The sequence below is a fragment of the Bos mutus genome, chromosome 14 (genome assembly GCF_027580195.1).
Source record: "Bos mutus isolate GX-2022 chromosome 14, NWIPB_WYAK_1.1, whole genome shotgun sequence".
NCBI lineage: Eukaryota > Metazoa > Chordata > Mammalia > Artiodactyla > Bovidae > Bos > Bos mutus.
Genome location: NC_091630.1, coordinates 74,886,285 through 74,902,384, shown reverse-complemented (window position 1 = coordinate 74,902,384; position 16,100 = coordinate 74,886,285). Strand labels below are relative to the sequence as shown.

Below are 16,100 nucleotides of genomic sequence, written 5' to 3'. Positions count from 1 at the left end.
ACAGGCTGCAGGGCAACTAAGTCCGTACACTGTCTACTGAGCCTGCGTGCTTTGCAGGCTGTGTGCCCCACCTAGAGAGTCTGTGAGCTGCAAGGAAAGATCCTGCATGCCTCAAGAGGATCCCATGTGCCACAAGTAAGACTTGATGTACCCAAATAAACAAATAGAATAGAAAATGAGAGTTTATACAGCATCTATTAAACCCTATTATTTTGCTTAATACTCTTTACTACTTCATAGCTGTGTGACTTTTGAGAAGTTACTAAATCACTCTGTGCCTCAGTTTCTTCACAGTGGAGATAACACTACCTCTTAGGTTTACAGTAACCTCCCAGGGTTACAGTGAGGGTTGGCTGCTTTCTCCTGTATAAAGCATTTATAACACTGCTTGTCATGGGATTCTCACTCTGAAACTTCCAGCTTTGCAGTTGATGCAAAATGAATGTTCTTACCTAGATGTTTATCCTATAGTTTCTAGGACCCCCTAGAAAGCCATATATCTCCCAAAATCCCCAGTTTGAGAAGCGTCATTCTATGCCATGTTCTTGCTCTAATTCCCTAGTTCTCTGCATTCACCCACGGGGAGGAGGTCATTTCTCACTAAGGAATATGTCATTGGAACCAAGTGGCAGAGAGATATCTGTGAACTCTGTTATTTCCACATGCAAGTCTGCCATCTGTATTTGACACCAGATTTGGTGGCTCAGACGGTAAAGCACTGGCCTACAATACGGGAGACCTGGGTTTGATCCCTGGGTCAGGAAGATCCTCTGGAGAAGGAAATGGCAACCCACTCCAGTACTGTAGTCTGAAAAATCCCATGGACGGAGGAGCATGGTAGGGTACAGTCCATGGGGTCACAAAGAGTCGGACATGACTGGGCAACCTCACTTTCACTTTTCACTTCACTTTTGAATAAGGGGAGCTGAACTGATGAAGGTCATGACAATGGAGGACCAAGTGGGACCTCTCAGGAGTGATTTGGTCACCAGCAGTTGGAGGGGGTTGTGATTATTTGGATGCCAAGGCTCAGGAGAGAGAACCCATTTGACTGGTTAATTACCCTTGAAAGAGTAAGAAGGTCAGAGAAGGGCATGAATGACAAAGTCTATTGAGCCTGCTGGATGGAGGCCAAACCCAAGCTGCACTGACTTCTTTCTCCTCTAGAGATGGCAGTGGTTGCTAAGGGAGTGAGTACTGACAAGCATTCTGACGCCTTGGAGAAGGCTGGAAAAATGGGGAGAGCTCTGAGCTTGGAGCCAGGAGACCCTGGTCCTAATTCTTCCTTTTCTACTAACTCCGTGTGTGACTCTGAGCAAGTCCAGTTCTGTTTCTCGACCTTACCCTTCTTCCTTCAAAATGAGGGGATCTTCCTGAATGATGCTGGAGTTTTTCCTGCTTCAACACTCCTTGGCTATTAATCTGGGGAAAGCAGAAGCAGCTCATTATCAACCATAGGTTTGGGATTCATCTTGTAGAAATCTACCAGGAAATGTGTTTGACCATATGTTGAAATTTTTGAAACTGAATGAAGGGTATATTGAGGTTCATCATGCTTTTTGCTTTATTTTTACATATGTTGGAGATTTTTCTATTTATAAAGGAAGTTTTAAGGATCTCCTAAAATCTTTTAAGGTTAATGGCAAGAATGATCAGATCTGGTTCATTTGTGAATGATCAGCATTTCTCATATACCCCACTCTGGTAGAATGTGGTATAAATAAAGGAAAGCCTGCTTGATAAAAACTATCTTTACCACCAATTTTTGCATGGCCTATGAAGCTCCCAGCACCTTTTGCTTCAAGAGGGAGTGTAGTATAGTGGAAAAAGTACTGACTTTGGTTGTGTAGACTGGACTGGATTTCAATTCTGAGCCTCAGATTTTTGTTTGTAAAATGGTAATACTTGTACTGACTTGTAGTGGGTTTTTGGTGAGAATCAGGTATGGTATACAAAGTGCTAAGAAAATGGTAACTCTTGTTATGACATTTTGGTTTCCAGAAAATCATTTACATGCAGACACTACAAGGAAGGCTAACTCTTTTTTTTTTACTTTTTATTTTATATTGGAATAGAGTTGATTAACAATGTTGTCTCAGGTGAACAGCAAAGGCACCCAGCCATACCTGTATCCATTCTCCCCTGAACTCCCCTCCCATCTAGGAGGGAAGGCTCATTCTTGTAATGAAATTCAAATGGACACATTTGGAATTTGTAAAACAGCATATTTTAATGGGGTTTGGGGCTCCTGATTTCTAGGGGTGTGAGGGCAAAGAGATCTAGGCAAATGATTAGAAATGGAAATAGTGGATAAGAGAGTGAAAGATGCTTTTGAGAAAATTTCCAGCACTTCTGTACTTTCAACAAGCATCTATTTTTGCACTGAACCTGGGTGTGCCTCTGTTGCTTTGATCCAGAAAGGATAATATGATATCATAAGGACAATATGATATCATATCAAAGAGTATGGAATTTGGTATCAAAGAGATTTGGGTTCAAATCCTAGATCTGCCAATTCTTAGCTTGTGAACTTCAAAGTCACTTAAGCCCTCTGAGGTTTCACTTCATCTCTAAAATATGGAAGGAAATGCATTTTTGAGAACATTAGATACATTTTCTGGTTCACGGTAGCTGCTCAATGTCTGATCCCTTCCTTATTACCTATATGGGAAGCTCTGATTGTTCAAATGTTTTTCCATTTGCATTATGTGATTCATGCCATTAACCATAATAGTTCTGTATGAACCTATTCTTCTTACCTGTGAGAGCTCTTCAAATCCTTGAAAGTAGTGGTCATCCTTTGCCAAACCCTTATTTATCTTCTCCTGCCCCGAATATTCACTTTTCAAGGTGAAATCCCAGTGAATTTAAACCAATTCTCCTGTAACTAGGTGGTAAAACTGGTAAATCTGTGGTAGACTGTAAAACTGGCCACAACATTTCCCCTCTCTGTATCTTTAAATTTACTTGACTTGTTTTTAGTTCTTCCAACCAAAAAGTATGGTTTTTTCTTTTTTTTCACCCTTTGAATCTCGAGTGGCCATATGATTTCTTTGGCTGATGGGCATGAGACTTGAAAAATGATCATTGGCATTTACTGTCTTGAGATTCCAACATCTGAAAAGTCCTGAATGATGGTTCATGACAGGCTATGTGGAGCTAAAAGGAACCATTTCAGCCATACTCCTGCAGATGAGGGCTTCCCTGTGGTTCAGTGGTAAAGAATCCACCTGCCAATGCAGGGGATAAAGGTTCTATCTCTGGTCCACGAAGATTCTGCATGCTACGGGACAACAAAGCCTGTGCATCACAACTATTGAGCCAGCATCCTACAACCTGTGAGCTGAAGCCCATGGGCCTGCAGCCTGTGCTCAGCAACAAGAAAAGTCACTTCAATGAGAAGCCTGTGTATCCCATCTACAGAATAGTCCTCACTCACCACAACTGGAGAAAGCCTGCATGCAGCAATGAAGACCCAACACAACCATACATCAATCAATTAAAAAAAAAACACAAACAAATCCTGCAGATGAGAGAGAGTCAAATTACAAATGTAAAAGCCATCTAGGTACCCTGACCCATGGAATAAAGAGCTAAATATGTAGCCGTCAATTTAAGTCACTAAGTTTTGGGCTGGTTCATTTTGCAGATAATCTGATACATCAGACTTCCAGAACATTCATTCTCCTCTGGCCTGTTTGGATATACCCATTCTGCTCCAATTTTTTTTTTTTTTTTGGTATTTTTAAATCATCCATTTTCTTGGAACTTTCTAAATTACTGGGTTCTTGGCACAGGCAGTGCATTCTGTCTGTTCTTGACTTCTTCCTACTAAATTCTAACCATATGGCATAAAAGTACAGATCAATGTCCAAAAAGTCTTTAGAGTCTCATTGGAAGCTTAAAAAATCCCACCCAAAACTTTTGTGAGGAAATCGTGCTTGGCCAAGGAGAAGGGAACTTGAACAGCTTGAGTTCTGCTCAGCTCTTCCTGCGAATGATAAATAACTCTATACTTGGAGAATTTCTTTTCTAGGTTTGAATTAATAAGGTGGCCTCTGCACAACACTCAACGGGCCTGCACAAAATTTTGGAGCTGGAAGAAGTCTAATTTTCTTCAGTCTAATTCTTTTTTTTTTTTTTTTGCATATGGAGAAACTGAGATTATGGTAGTAGATTGTTGAAAGTGACACTACAGTGGAAGGGACCCAGGTTCCTTGAATCAAAAAATCAATGCTTACAATGGTCATATTTGAGTTTCTGTGGACATAGATTCCTGCTTTCTGGAGTATTAGATGCAAGAGCGTATACAAGTGTGTGTGAAAGGTTCTGGGAATAAAGCCATGGAGGGAAGAAATGTAGTCACTGGCCTCTTGTTGGCCGTTTAGGGCGTCACTGGATCCAAACATGAGCTTTTTGAGAACAGAAAGTGAAAGTGTTAGTCACTCAGCTGTGTCCAACTCTTTGCCACCCCATGGGCTGTAGCCCACCAGGCTTGTCTGTCCTTGGAACTCTCCAGGCAAGAAAACTGGAGTGGGTTGCCATTCCCTTCTCCAGGGGATCTTTCTGACCCAGGGATGGAATGACGGTGTCCTGCACTGCAGACAAATTCTGTACTATCTGAGCTACTAGGGAAGCCTCAAGGATGTGGTTTAGTTTTCACCTTCAAGCCTGACATTGTGTTTGGCATAGTGTTGAAGGAAGACATAGATTATGAGTTCTATCTCAAGGGTCAGAATCTTAGATTGGTTTTGGCAATCCTTGGATCAATAACTCTTTTCCATTCTTTTTGCCATAGACCCTTTATAAGAAGGAACAGACTCATTTCAAATACAATAATGCCATGGATGAAGCAATGAATAAGACTTGACTCTTGCCATGGAGGAGCTCACAGTCTACTAGGGAAGATAGATACATAAACAAATAGTTAAAAATGACCCTTGACATAGGTATTACATCTGAAACCTTCAGAGTAAAAATCGTTCTCTCAATTGAACTAATAATCAGTGGAGAGTTGTTCAGCTCCTCTCTTTACTCTATGATAGCTGCTCCCAACCTGTCACTGAGACATGAGCAAGGTTGGGATTTTTGGAACTAATAGAAACCACCATAGGCTGAGGAGACATGAAAAGGAGAATAGATTAACACAAAGGCCATCATAATCCTATAAGTTCAGTTCAGTCGCTCAGTCATGTCCAACTCTTTGTGACCCCATGGACTGCAGCACGCCAGGCCTCCCTGTCCATCATCAAGTCCTGGAGTTTGCTCAAACTCATGTCCATCGAGTCGGTGATGCCATCCAGCTATCTCATCCTTGGCTGTCCCCTTCTCCTCCTGCCTTCAATTTTTCCCAGCATCAGGGTCTTTTCAAATGAGTCAGTTCTTTGCATCAAGTAGCCAAAGTACTGGAGTTTCAGCTTCACCATCAGTCCTTCCAATGAATATTCAGGACTGATTTCCTTTAGGATGGACTGGTTGGATCTCCTGGCAGTCCAAGGGACTCTCAAGAGTCTTCCCCAACACTGCAGTCAAAAAGCATCAATTCTTTGGCACTCAGCTTTCTTTATAGTCCCAAATCTCACATCCATACATGACTACTGGAAAAACCATAGCCTTGAGTAGATGGATCTTCATTGGTAAAGTAATGTCTCTGCTTTTTAATATGCTGTCTATGTTGGTCATAACTTTTCTTCCAAGGAGTAAGCATCTTTTAATTTCATGGCTGCCGTCACCATCTGCTGTGATTTTGGAGCCTTCAAAAATAAAGTCTGCCACTGTTTCCCCATCTATTTGCCATGAAGTGATGGAACTGGATGCTATGATCTTAGTTTTCTGAATGTTGAACTTTAAGTCAACTTTTTCACTCTCCTCTTTCACTTTCATCAAGAGGCTCTTTAGTTCTTCTTCACTTTCTGCCATAAGGGTGGTGTCATCTGCATTTCTGAGGCTACTGATATCTCTCCCACAAATCTTTATTCCACCTTGTGTTTCTTCCAGCCCAGCATTTCTCATGATGTACTCTGCATAGAAGTTAAATAAGCAGGGTGACAATATACAGCCTTGATGTACTCCTTTCCCTATTTGGAACCAGTCTTTTGTTCCATGTCCAGTTCTAACTGTTGCTTCCTGACCTGCATACAGGTTTCTCAAGAGGCAGGTCAGGTGGTCTGGTATTCCCATTTCTTGAAGAATTTTCCACAGTTTGTTGTGATCCACACAGTCAAAGGCTTTGGCATAGTCAATAAAGCAGAAGTAAATGGCTTTCTGGAACTTTCTTGCTTTTTTGATGATCCAGCAGATGTTGGCAATTTGATCTCTGGTTCCTCTGCCTTTTCTAAATGCAGTTTGAACATCTGGAAATTCATGGTTCATCTACTGCTGAAGCCTGGCTTGGAGAATTTTGAGCATTACTACTGTGTGAGATGAGTACGATTGTGCTGTAGTGTGGTAGTTTGAGCATTCTTTGGCATTACCTTTCTTTGGGATTGGAATGAAAAGGGCTTCGCTTGTGGCTCAGCTGGTAAAGAATCCACCTGCAATGTGGGAGACCTGGGTTCGATCCCTGGGTTGGGAAGATTGTCTGGAGAAGTATCCTGGCCTGGAGAATTCCATGGACTAAGTCCATGGGCTCGCAAAGAGTCGGACATGACTGAGTGACTTTTATAATCCTATAATTGCCCTTAAATCCCTATTCCCATAGGAGGTTATAATATCATTCCTGAATTTATTTATTTAAATGTATGCTTTATATTCATTTATCTATTTCTTGTATATTCTATTTATATATTTATTTATTTAGGCCCCACCACATGGCATGTGAAATCTTAATTCTTTCATCAGGGATCGAACCTGTGCCCCCTACTTTGGAGGTGTGGAATCTCAATCACTGGACTTCCAGGGAAGTCCTCTCAATTTATTTAAAGAAACACTAGTTTTTGAGACAAACAAGTCTGTGTTTGTACCTAGACTTTGGGACTACTCTCCCTATGGGTTTTCTGAGTCTTGGTTTCTTCTTCTTTAAAGCAAGTATTAATGCTTGGCTTATATGTGCTTCAAAAATGTGGTGAAAAACCACCATCTATATGTTTTAAAACCTCAATTCCTGGGAAATATCTGAGAATTAACTTTTTTAGAAGGTTCACTAAACACATTAAAAATATTTATTGTTTGGTGATGGTTGTATGGGCTGAAGGAGAGAGGATAGAGATGAGCAAGGCAAGAATGTTTGTTTACAAACTGAATTTTTAATTCCTTAGTGTAGAGAAACAAAGCCTCCTCCCCAAAAGGCTATTGGAAAAAGGGGGGAAACCTAATGAAAGAGCTACTGATTGTATCAGACAACTGTGATGGAGTGGGTATTATAAACACGAGAGGGACATGGTGATATTCATGCTTTAGAAAGACCAGAAGGATGGGAGGATGTGTGGCAGAGAATGCGGTGCATATCAAATATTCATGAACTGCTCTACATTTCCTAGCCTTCTGTGAAATTAGGTCGGTGCCACAGAATGGGGTTCTGGCCAAATGGATGTGGGCAGAGATTTGTAAGATACTTCTAAGACTTGAAGTGAACAAGTGAAATCGCTCAGTCATGTCCGACTCTTTGCGACCCCATGGACTGTAGCCTACCACCCTCCTCCATCCATAGGATTTTCCAGCCAAGATTACTGGAGTGGGTTGCCATTTCCTTCTCCAGAGGATCTTCCCGACCCAGGGATTGAACCTGGGTCTCCCGCATTGTAGGCGGACGCTTTACCGTCTGAGCCACCAGGGAAGTCCTTACAGTTCCAAAATCCTCCATGTCTTCCTCTTCTGTGAAGAGCACGGAAGCCACATGTTTCAGAGAGTGCAGAGAAAAGGTGGAAGAAGTCAGATTGACTTGTGTCAGATGATGGTTCGAGTGAGAATGCTTATTTACTGCATCAAGTCACTGACCTTCCAGGGCTTATCCCTTGTTGCAGCAGAGCCTCTCCTATCCTGACTAACTCAGGGGACCAGACTAGAGACAGAGCCCAGTTAAAGCTGGTAATAATAATATCTTATTATTATAGATTTTAAATTTAATGTTGGATGTGTGTGCGTGCTCAGTCATATCTGGCTCTTTGTGATCCCACAGACTGTAGCCATCCAGGCTCCTCTGTCCTTGGGATTTTCCAGATAAGAATACTGGAGTGGGTTGCCATTTCCTCCTTCAGGGGATCTTCCTGGACCAGGGATCGAACCTGCATCTCCTGAACTGGCAAGCGGATTCTTTACTGATGAGCCCCTGGGGAAGGCCTCCACTTCACTGTAGTTGTGGTTAAAGCATATATGTGTTTGTTTATAATCCTTTAAAATTTACTGAAAATCACTTTATGATCAAGGATATTGTCTTCCTTGATGAATTTTCCATGTTCAATGGAGTTGTATTAAGCAATTGTTGGTAATGCTGTTTTTAAACTTTAATTACAATTTCTTCTTTAACCCTCCCTCACCCTGCCCCAAAAGCAGCTATTGAAATAAAAAGGCTAGTGGGGATCAGGGCCCGAATTGTGAGAGGGTCACTGTAGATGATGAAGAAGAAACAAATTCCAAAACGTGGCAACAGCATAGCTAGATTCCAAATCTCCCAGGCAACTTGCCTGGATTAATGCAATAGCCCTTGGCTTGTACCCCTGACGCCACCTGTCCTCTCCTACAGTCTATTTTTAGTTCAATTTATTTTGACCAGAAATACCACTTTTTCTGGTTAAAACTCATCAATTGCTTCCTAACTCTCTCAGAGTAAAAGCTGAGATATTCTATGGGCCAACATGATCTGTTTTTTTTGTTGCTTTTTGGGCCCAATCTCTTCTCACTGCACCTTTTCTCTCATTAACCCCTCTTGGTCCACACTGACCTCCTGCTGTTCCTTGAACCCGCAGGCACACTCAGACCTCAGGACCCATGCACATCCTGTCCCCTTTGCCTAAAGTGCTGTTGCTTCAGATTTTCTCATGACTGCCTCTTTCACTTCCTTTAAGTTATTGTTCAGCTGTCATATTTTCAGTAAAGCTTTAGTGTTCAATTTAAAATTGCATCCCACTTCCTTCCAACATTCTGAAGTTCTTCACGACTTTATTTTTCTCCATAACACCTCACATATCCTTAAATATTGGGTTGGCCCAAAAGTTCATTCAGTTTTCCATAAACAGGCAAACAAACAAACTAATTTTTGGGTCAACACAGTAGTATATGTTTTACATATTATTTTGTTTAATGTCTATCTCCTCCCACTGGAATGTAAGCTCTAGAAGGGCAGGGATTCTTCCTATTTCTTTGCACACTGTTCTATTCTTCATGCCTACAACAGTGCCTGATATACACTAGACAATCAATGCTTACTAAATGAATGCTAATTATGTTAATTAACTAAACAGATTAACTGAATCTGAAGAAGATTACTGGCATTTAAGCACACGTAGAAGAATTACTGGAGAGAGAAATGGCAGCCCACTCCAATATTCTTGCCTGGGAAATCCCATGGACGGAGAAGCCTGGTAGGCTACAGTCCAGGGGGTTGCAAAGAGTCAGACATGACTGAAGTGACTTAGCATGCATGCAGAATTATTCTTTATAAAGACAACATATGTACTAGGTAGTAAGGTTATAGAGAAGGACTGGAAAAGCCTGGTTTACCTTCAAGGAGGTTATGCTTGACAGTTGTCACTCAGCACAACTTTCTCTTGGCCATTCTGGGCCAAGAGATCAACTTGTTACTCCTGAAATGTCTTTTATGTCTTCCTGATCCTAGAAAAGCGGCCACAGAAAGATCATTACTGATTGGTAGTGATGTTGGGGTGATCTTGCTAGATTGCTCTGAGAGTTCTATGAGAGGCTGGACTTAACAGACAGCAAGAGATCAATTATCTCCATTTTCTTCCCTCACACGTTTCCCCTTATCATTTCTTTCCCCTCCTCTGCCTTTTCTTTTTTACTCCTCTGCTTCTTTTAGCTACATCAGTAATGAGTGGATTGAAGACTATACTTATTTCCAGGTTAAGAATGGAGGCTGAGAGGTAGGGAAACCCAGAAGGAGCAGGGAAGGGAAGGAGAAAATGTGGGAGGGCTTCTGGGAGCACTGCTCATGATTAATAGCTATTTGAGTGTCGTTTCACTGGGTTTAGCTGAATGTTAGGCCGTATAATCATGGTTAAAAAGCTTTAATTCCCAGCTTGAGAAGGGTGGTTGAATACTCCCCAATCACTGTGACATGCAGCTGGCAGACTATTGAGAAACCCCGCTGCTGCATTCATTGAATTATTCCAGTCCTGATAAATTCTGCCACCTCCATCCCAGATTCAATTTGGATGTTGCAGTCACAGAAAAGATGATGAATGTGGGGATGAATCTAATATCATTAACTGAAGCCTTCATATTCCACATTTCCAATAAGTATCGACATAGGATGTGATGAAAATGCATGTAGCTGGTGGCGTTCTTCCAGCCCTATCCTGCCACGGTTGTGTAGAGAAGACACAAAGGGACTATAACTCAAGAGGCTCTGGGTTCAAGTCCCAGCTGCACCAGTTACTGGCGGGATGACTCTGTGTGGCAGAGCCTCCATGTTGTGATATAATGCTATTTATTTATTTTTGGCTGCACTGCGGCTTCGTTCCTGCGTGAGCTTTTCTCCAGCTGCAGTGAGCGGGGACTTCTCTTCATTGCGGTGTGCAGGCTTGTGGTGGTCTCTCTTTTTGTGGAGCACGGGCTCTAGGGCACACGGGCTTCAGTAGTCACGACACAGAGGCTCGTTAGTTGTGGCTCCTGGGCTCTAGAGCACAGGCTCCATATTTGTGGTGCACGGGCTTAGTTAGCTGCTCTGCAGCAGGTGTGATCTTCCCAGACCAGAGACTGAACCCATCTATCCTGCTTGAGAGTCCCTTGGACTGCAAGGAGATCCAGCCAGTCCATTCTGAAGGAGATCAGCCCTGGGTGTTCTTTGGAAGGACTGATGCTAAAGCTGAAACTCCAGTACTTTGGCCACCTCATGCAAAGAGTTGACTCATTGGAAAAGACTCTGATGCTGGGAGGGATTGGGGGCAGGAGGAGAAGGGGACGACAGAGGATGAGATGGTTGGATGGCATCACCGACTCGATGGACATGAGTCAGAGTGAACTCCGGGAGTTGGTGATGGACAGGTGCGGGGAGCTGCCCGTGAGAACGGGGTCCTTTGTCCGAAGGACACAGCTCTGGGAGCTGCCTCAGTCCTTGAGGGTTTGCTTGCAAACATAGCTCTCTGTCCCGCCACCCCAGAGATTAGGCGCTTATTTACTGCAGGCACCTGGAGTTCTGTGCAAACTTCTCATGCACAGAGAAATGTTATCTGGTGTAAGAAATAATAACAGGGAGCCATTCCCATGCTCTCAAGATTTCTTGTGACTGTTTGTAAGATGTATAGGCCAACCAAGAAAAAATGTCAACTGTCTTGTCTTTCTCACGCTTTTCTGTATAAATATGAGATGTTGAATAAAGTTGGTGTCAGACTGCGTCCCTTCGTGGTGACGTGTCTGAACCTCTCGACCCCATCTTTGTAGTCTCTTGCTTTAGTTTCTTTCTTAGCCCCGCCGTGCACGTTCTCGGGACCTGATCAACTTTGCCGGCTGGCTCCGGCAGACAGGGAGGCCTGGCGTGCTGCAATTCATGGGGTCGCAAAGAGTCGGACATGACTGAGCGACTGAACTGAACTGAACTGATCCTGCATTGTCAGGCGGATTCTTTACCACTGAGCCACTAGGGAAGCCCAAGCCTTCATTTTTTATCTATAAAATGGTTATAATATCCACTCTTCAGTATTCACGCATATGTAAGGCTGAGTCCCTTTGCTGTTCACCTGAAATTATCACAACATTGTTAATTGGCTATACTCCAGTAAAAAGTTGCTTTAAAAAAAAAAAAGATCCAGTGGGAGAAAGGATATAAAGTGTCTGGCACATTGCCTCTGGCATACAGTGTGTTTAAGGTATGTAATTAATTTCCCGTTTTTCTCTCATTCTAAAGACTTCAAGACCATTCACTTATCTGGCCTCCATTACCAATAAAATTGATTTCATGTTACTCAGGCAGAAGGCTCATCAGAAGGGGTTGCCTTCTACCAGTGCCACTCCTAAATAGATGCCTGAGTGTGTCCCATTGGAAATACCTATGTGTCTTCATGGGACATCCAGCATTCAGGATAAAATTTTAAGTTTTTCTTCCCCTGAGGAGTGGGGGTAGACTTTTCTGAGCCAGCTGCATCTCTGTCAGATGCTTCTGTGGCCTTTTTTTATCAGTCAGGATAGGCTAAGATATGCTGCATTAACAAGCATCACCCAAGACTCAGTGGCTTCCAAGAACAAACACTTACTTCTCTCTCATGCTTGGTGCCCAGCATGGCCTGGTTGCAGCTCTGCTTCTTGCCATCCTCAATCCAGACCCAGACAAACGCACAGGCTTCGGGGTGATAGTGCTTGTCCACAGAAGAGGGAAAGAAGACATGGCAAATGATGTAATGGCGCTTCACGTTTCTTCCTTGAATGACACGTGTTACTCGGCCCAGATTTCATTGGCTGGAGTCACATGATGATTCTTGACTTCATCAGAGTAGGGCTGTAGAATCCGCACAGATGGTAAAGCATCTTAAGGAGAGAAAAATGGAAAACTTGGTTAAAAAGTAAACAATCAGTTCAGTTCAGTTCAGTCGCTCAGTCATGTCTGACTCTGCGACCCCATGAATTGCAGCATGCCAGGCCTCCCTGTCCATCACCAACTCCCAGAGTTCACTCAGACTCATGTCCATCGAGTCAGTGATGCCATCCAGCCATCTCATCCTCTGTCATCCCCTTCTCCTCCTGCCCTCAATCCCTCCCAGCATCAGAGTCTTTTCCAATGAGTCAACTCTTTGCATGAGGTGGTCAAAGTATTGGAGTTTCAGCTTTAGCATCATTCCTTCCAAAGAAATCCCAGGGCTGATCTCCTTCAGAATGGCCTGATTGGATCTCCTTGCAGTCCAAGGGACTCTCAAGAGTCTTCTCCAACTCCACAGTTCAAAAGCATCAATTCTTCAGCACTCAGCCTTCTTCACAGTCCAACTCTCACATTCATACATGACCACAGGAAAAACCATAGCCTTGACTAGACTGACCTTTGTTGGCAAAGTAATGTCTCTGCTTTTGAATATGCTATCTAGGTTGGACATAACTTTCCTTCACAATACCATGTTCTTATTTTTTCTAAAACTCCATCATTTATACCTCCCTTCATAATTTCACCATACTTATTTGACAGCTGTCTTATTATTTACTTGTCATTTTTCTTTAAAAATCATCATTACTTAAAAAGGTTACCATAAAAAGTAAAACCAGGGATAACAAAAGAATGGTGTTAAATTTTCCCTGGATATTTTATTTTTGAAGGTTCTGGACAGAAGGCAAATTTTCTCTGTCTCTTGTTTTGTTTCTCTCTTGTCTCTCTTTCTGTTAGAAGAGAAGGAAATTGGCAAGTTTTTAGATGTTAACAACATATGGTAACACACTTAGACTTTATTCTCAAAGTAATAAGAGGAGTTGGGGAAAAAATGAGAAGAGAATGGCTTTCACACTACAGAAGTCAGTTATTTAATATCTTACCTGTGCACGAACAAGAATTCTCTCTGTAGAACTAAAAACAATTAAAATCACGTGTATCCACTCACACATTCAGAAACACTGAGCTATGAGGACAGTGGAATGGACTAAATTCCAGGCTTATTCACGTTTATTTCTCTGCACTGCACCTGGCAAGTGTGTGCTCAAGAAATGTTTGTGGAATGAAGCAATGGCTAATTCTTTTTCCGGTATAGATCAATCAGTTCAGTTGCCCAGTCATGTCCAGCTCTTGTGATCTCATGGACTGCAGCATGCCAGGCTTCCCTGTCCATCACCAACTCCTGGAGCCTGCTCAAATTCATGTCCATCAAGTCGGTGATGCCATCCAACCATCTCATCCTCTGTCGTCCCCTTCTCCTCCTGCCTTCAATCTTTCCCAGCATCAGGGTCTTTTCCAATGAGTCAGTTCTTCACATCTGGTATAGATCCTTGCATATCAAAGGTGTTCAAAAATAAAAGTTTGCTTAATCAGTAAAAGAAAAGGCCTAGGATCCCCTCGTTTTGTCTCTGCTCAAGATCCAGACTCTCCTGGCATCAGCTTGTTGCTTTTTTCTGTCTGGCATGGTCAAGTTTTGATATGGATTTCGATCATCACCTGCCATCAAGGTATGGATCTGCTGTGTCATGCCCTGGGAGGGTACTTTATGATAACCATGTCAGGGTTGGTTGGAAGGTAAACATGAGTTTAAGCCATAGATACCCAGGTTGCTCAATGGTGTTCCCTTTCTTGAAGTCTCTTAGGATACCTGGGTTGGAAAGCTTGTGATTTGAATCCTAGGAGTCTTATCACTCATGCCTGTTGTTCAGTCCAGTGGGCAGAAGGGGCTCGGTTGGTGGTGGTGGTGCCAGGAGGAAGGTAGCTGGCTGCCCATCAGAAGGCTTCATGGGTGACAATTCTTCTTAGATTTAACTCCAGCAACATCTTTTGAAGGTTCTTAAACTAAACATTCAGAGAAGGCACTGGCACCCCACTCCAGTACTCTTGCCTGGAAAATCCCATGGGCGGAGGAGCCTGGTAGGCTGCAGTCCATGGGGTTGCTAAGAGTCGGACACGACTGAGCGACTTCACTTTCACTTTTCATTTTCATGCATTGGAGAAGGAAATGGCAACCCACTCCAGTGTTCTTGCCTGGAGAATCCCAGGGATGGGGGAGCCTTGTGGGCTTCCGTCTATGGGGTCGCACAGAGTTGGACATGACTGAAGCGACTTAGCAGCAGAGGTAGCAGCAGCAAACTAAACATTAAATTAAAAGAATTTCTGAGCATAGCAGAGAAAAATTTCAGTGATAGACTGACATGAACCAAGCACACACACACACACACACACACACACACACACAGAGTTATGTCAAACAAGATACCAAAACAGCCAGTTACAAAGAGGAATACATTTTTCAATGAGAACTGTGAGCGTGCTCTGCCAGAAGCTTGTGGCTTCTTACAGTTAGAATATTCCTGCATAGTATAAAACCACTAATGTATCCTTCTCTCTAGTGGGCCTTCCCTAGAGGGGAGATTCCTAGATTAGTAGATCCTTCTTTCTAATCTTTCCTACTAGTGGGCCTCCTACGATGTAGGAGGGTTGTTTAACTCTTGGAGGGTGTATCAACTGAAGCATTTTTGGTTGTACATGTGGGCTAAGTTGCTTCAGTCATGCCCGACTCTGCGATCTTAAGGACTATAGCCCACCAGGCTCTTCTCTCCAGGATTCTCCAGACAAGAATACTGGAGTGGGTTGCCATGCCCTCATCTTCCCAACCCAGGGATAAAGCCCATGTCTCTTTCATTTCCTGCATTGGCAGATGGATTCTTTACCACTAGTGCCACCTGAGAAGCCCAGGTGTAATGAATTTTTGGTTGTAATAAAAAAAAATTCCAGCTCAGAAATGTGTTTTATTTAGCTGAAAAGCACAGAGGCAGGTGTACATCCGAGAGGCCTGTTCAATAGCTTAGTGATGTTGCCAAGTGCTTGGTTTCACTTTGTCTCTCCGTCCTGCCTTTGATGGTGTCTTCTCCATCCTTATACTGACTCTCCTCCTGACCCCAGTGGCTGCCCCCACATCTTAGGGCTTCCAGTCTTCCTTGTTTACAACCAGCAGGAAAGCAAGGTTGTCATTTCCCAGAATTGCAAGGAAAAGTCATGGAGTCAAATTGGACTTAAGTCAAATGCTTGTTTCCAGTGGGGAAGGGGTATTCTGATTGGTTTAGCATAGCTTGTATCTTCCTCCACACCTGGAGCTGGAGTCAGCTTCCTCGGAGTTGTCATAAGAGAGGATGGGGAAGCTGGATGCTGGGAAGGCCACCAAGAAGTCTCTACTGGAGAGGCTGACATTATTTCCTCATCCCTAAGAACCTGGCTGGAGTATAGGGGTGAGCACTCACTGCCCTTCTCCATGCCCTCCATCCATTCCTTACCCGCCCTGTCTGTCTACAACTGCTACACAGTGAGGTCCAGA

General features: G+C 43.0%; 1 non-coding gene across 1 annotated transcript; it reads right to left on the bottom strand.

The window, feature by feature from the left end:
• Positions 1–7,702: 7,702 nt before the first annotated feature.
• On the bottom strand, positions 7,703–7,774 carry TRNAC-ACA (transfer RNA cysteine (anticodon ACA)). The gene has a single exon. It is a non-coding gene; the product is annotated as a tRNA-Cys (tRNA).
• Positions 7,775–16,100: the final 8,326 nt, after the last annotated feature.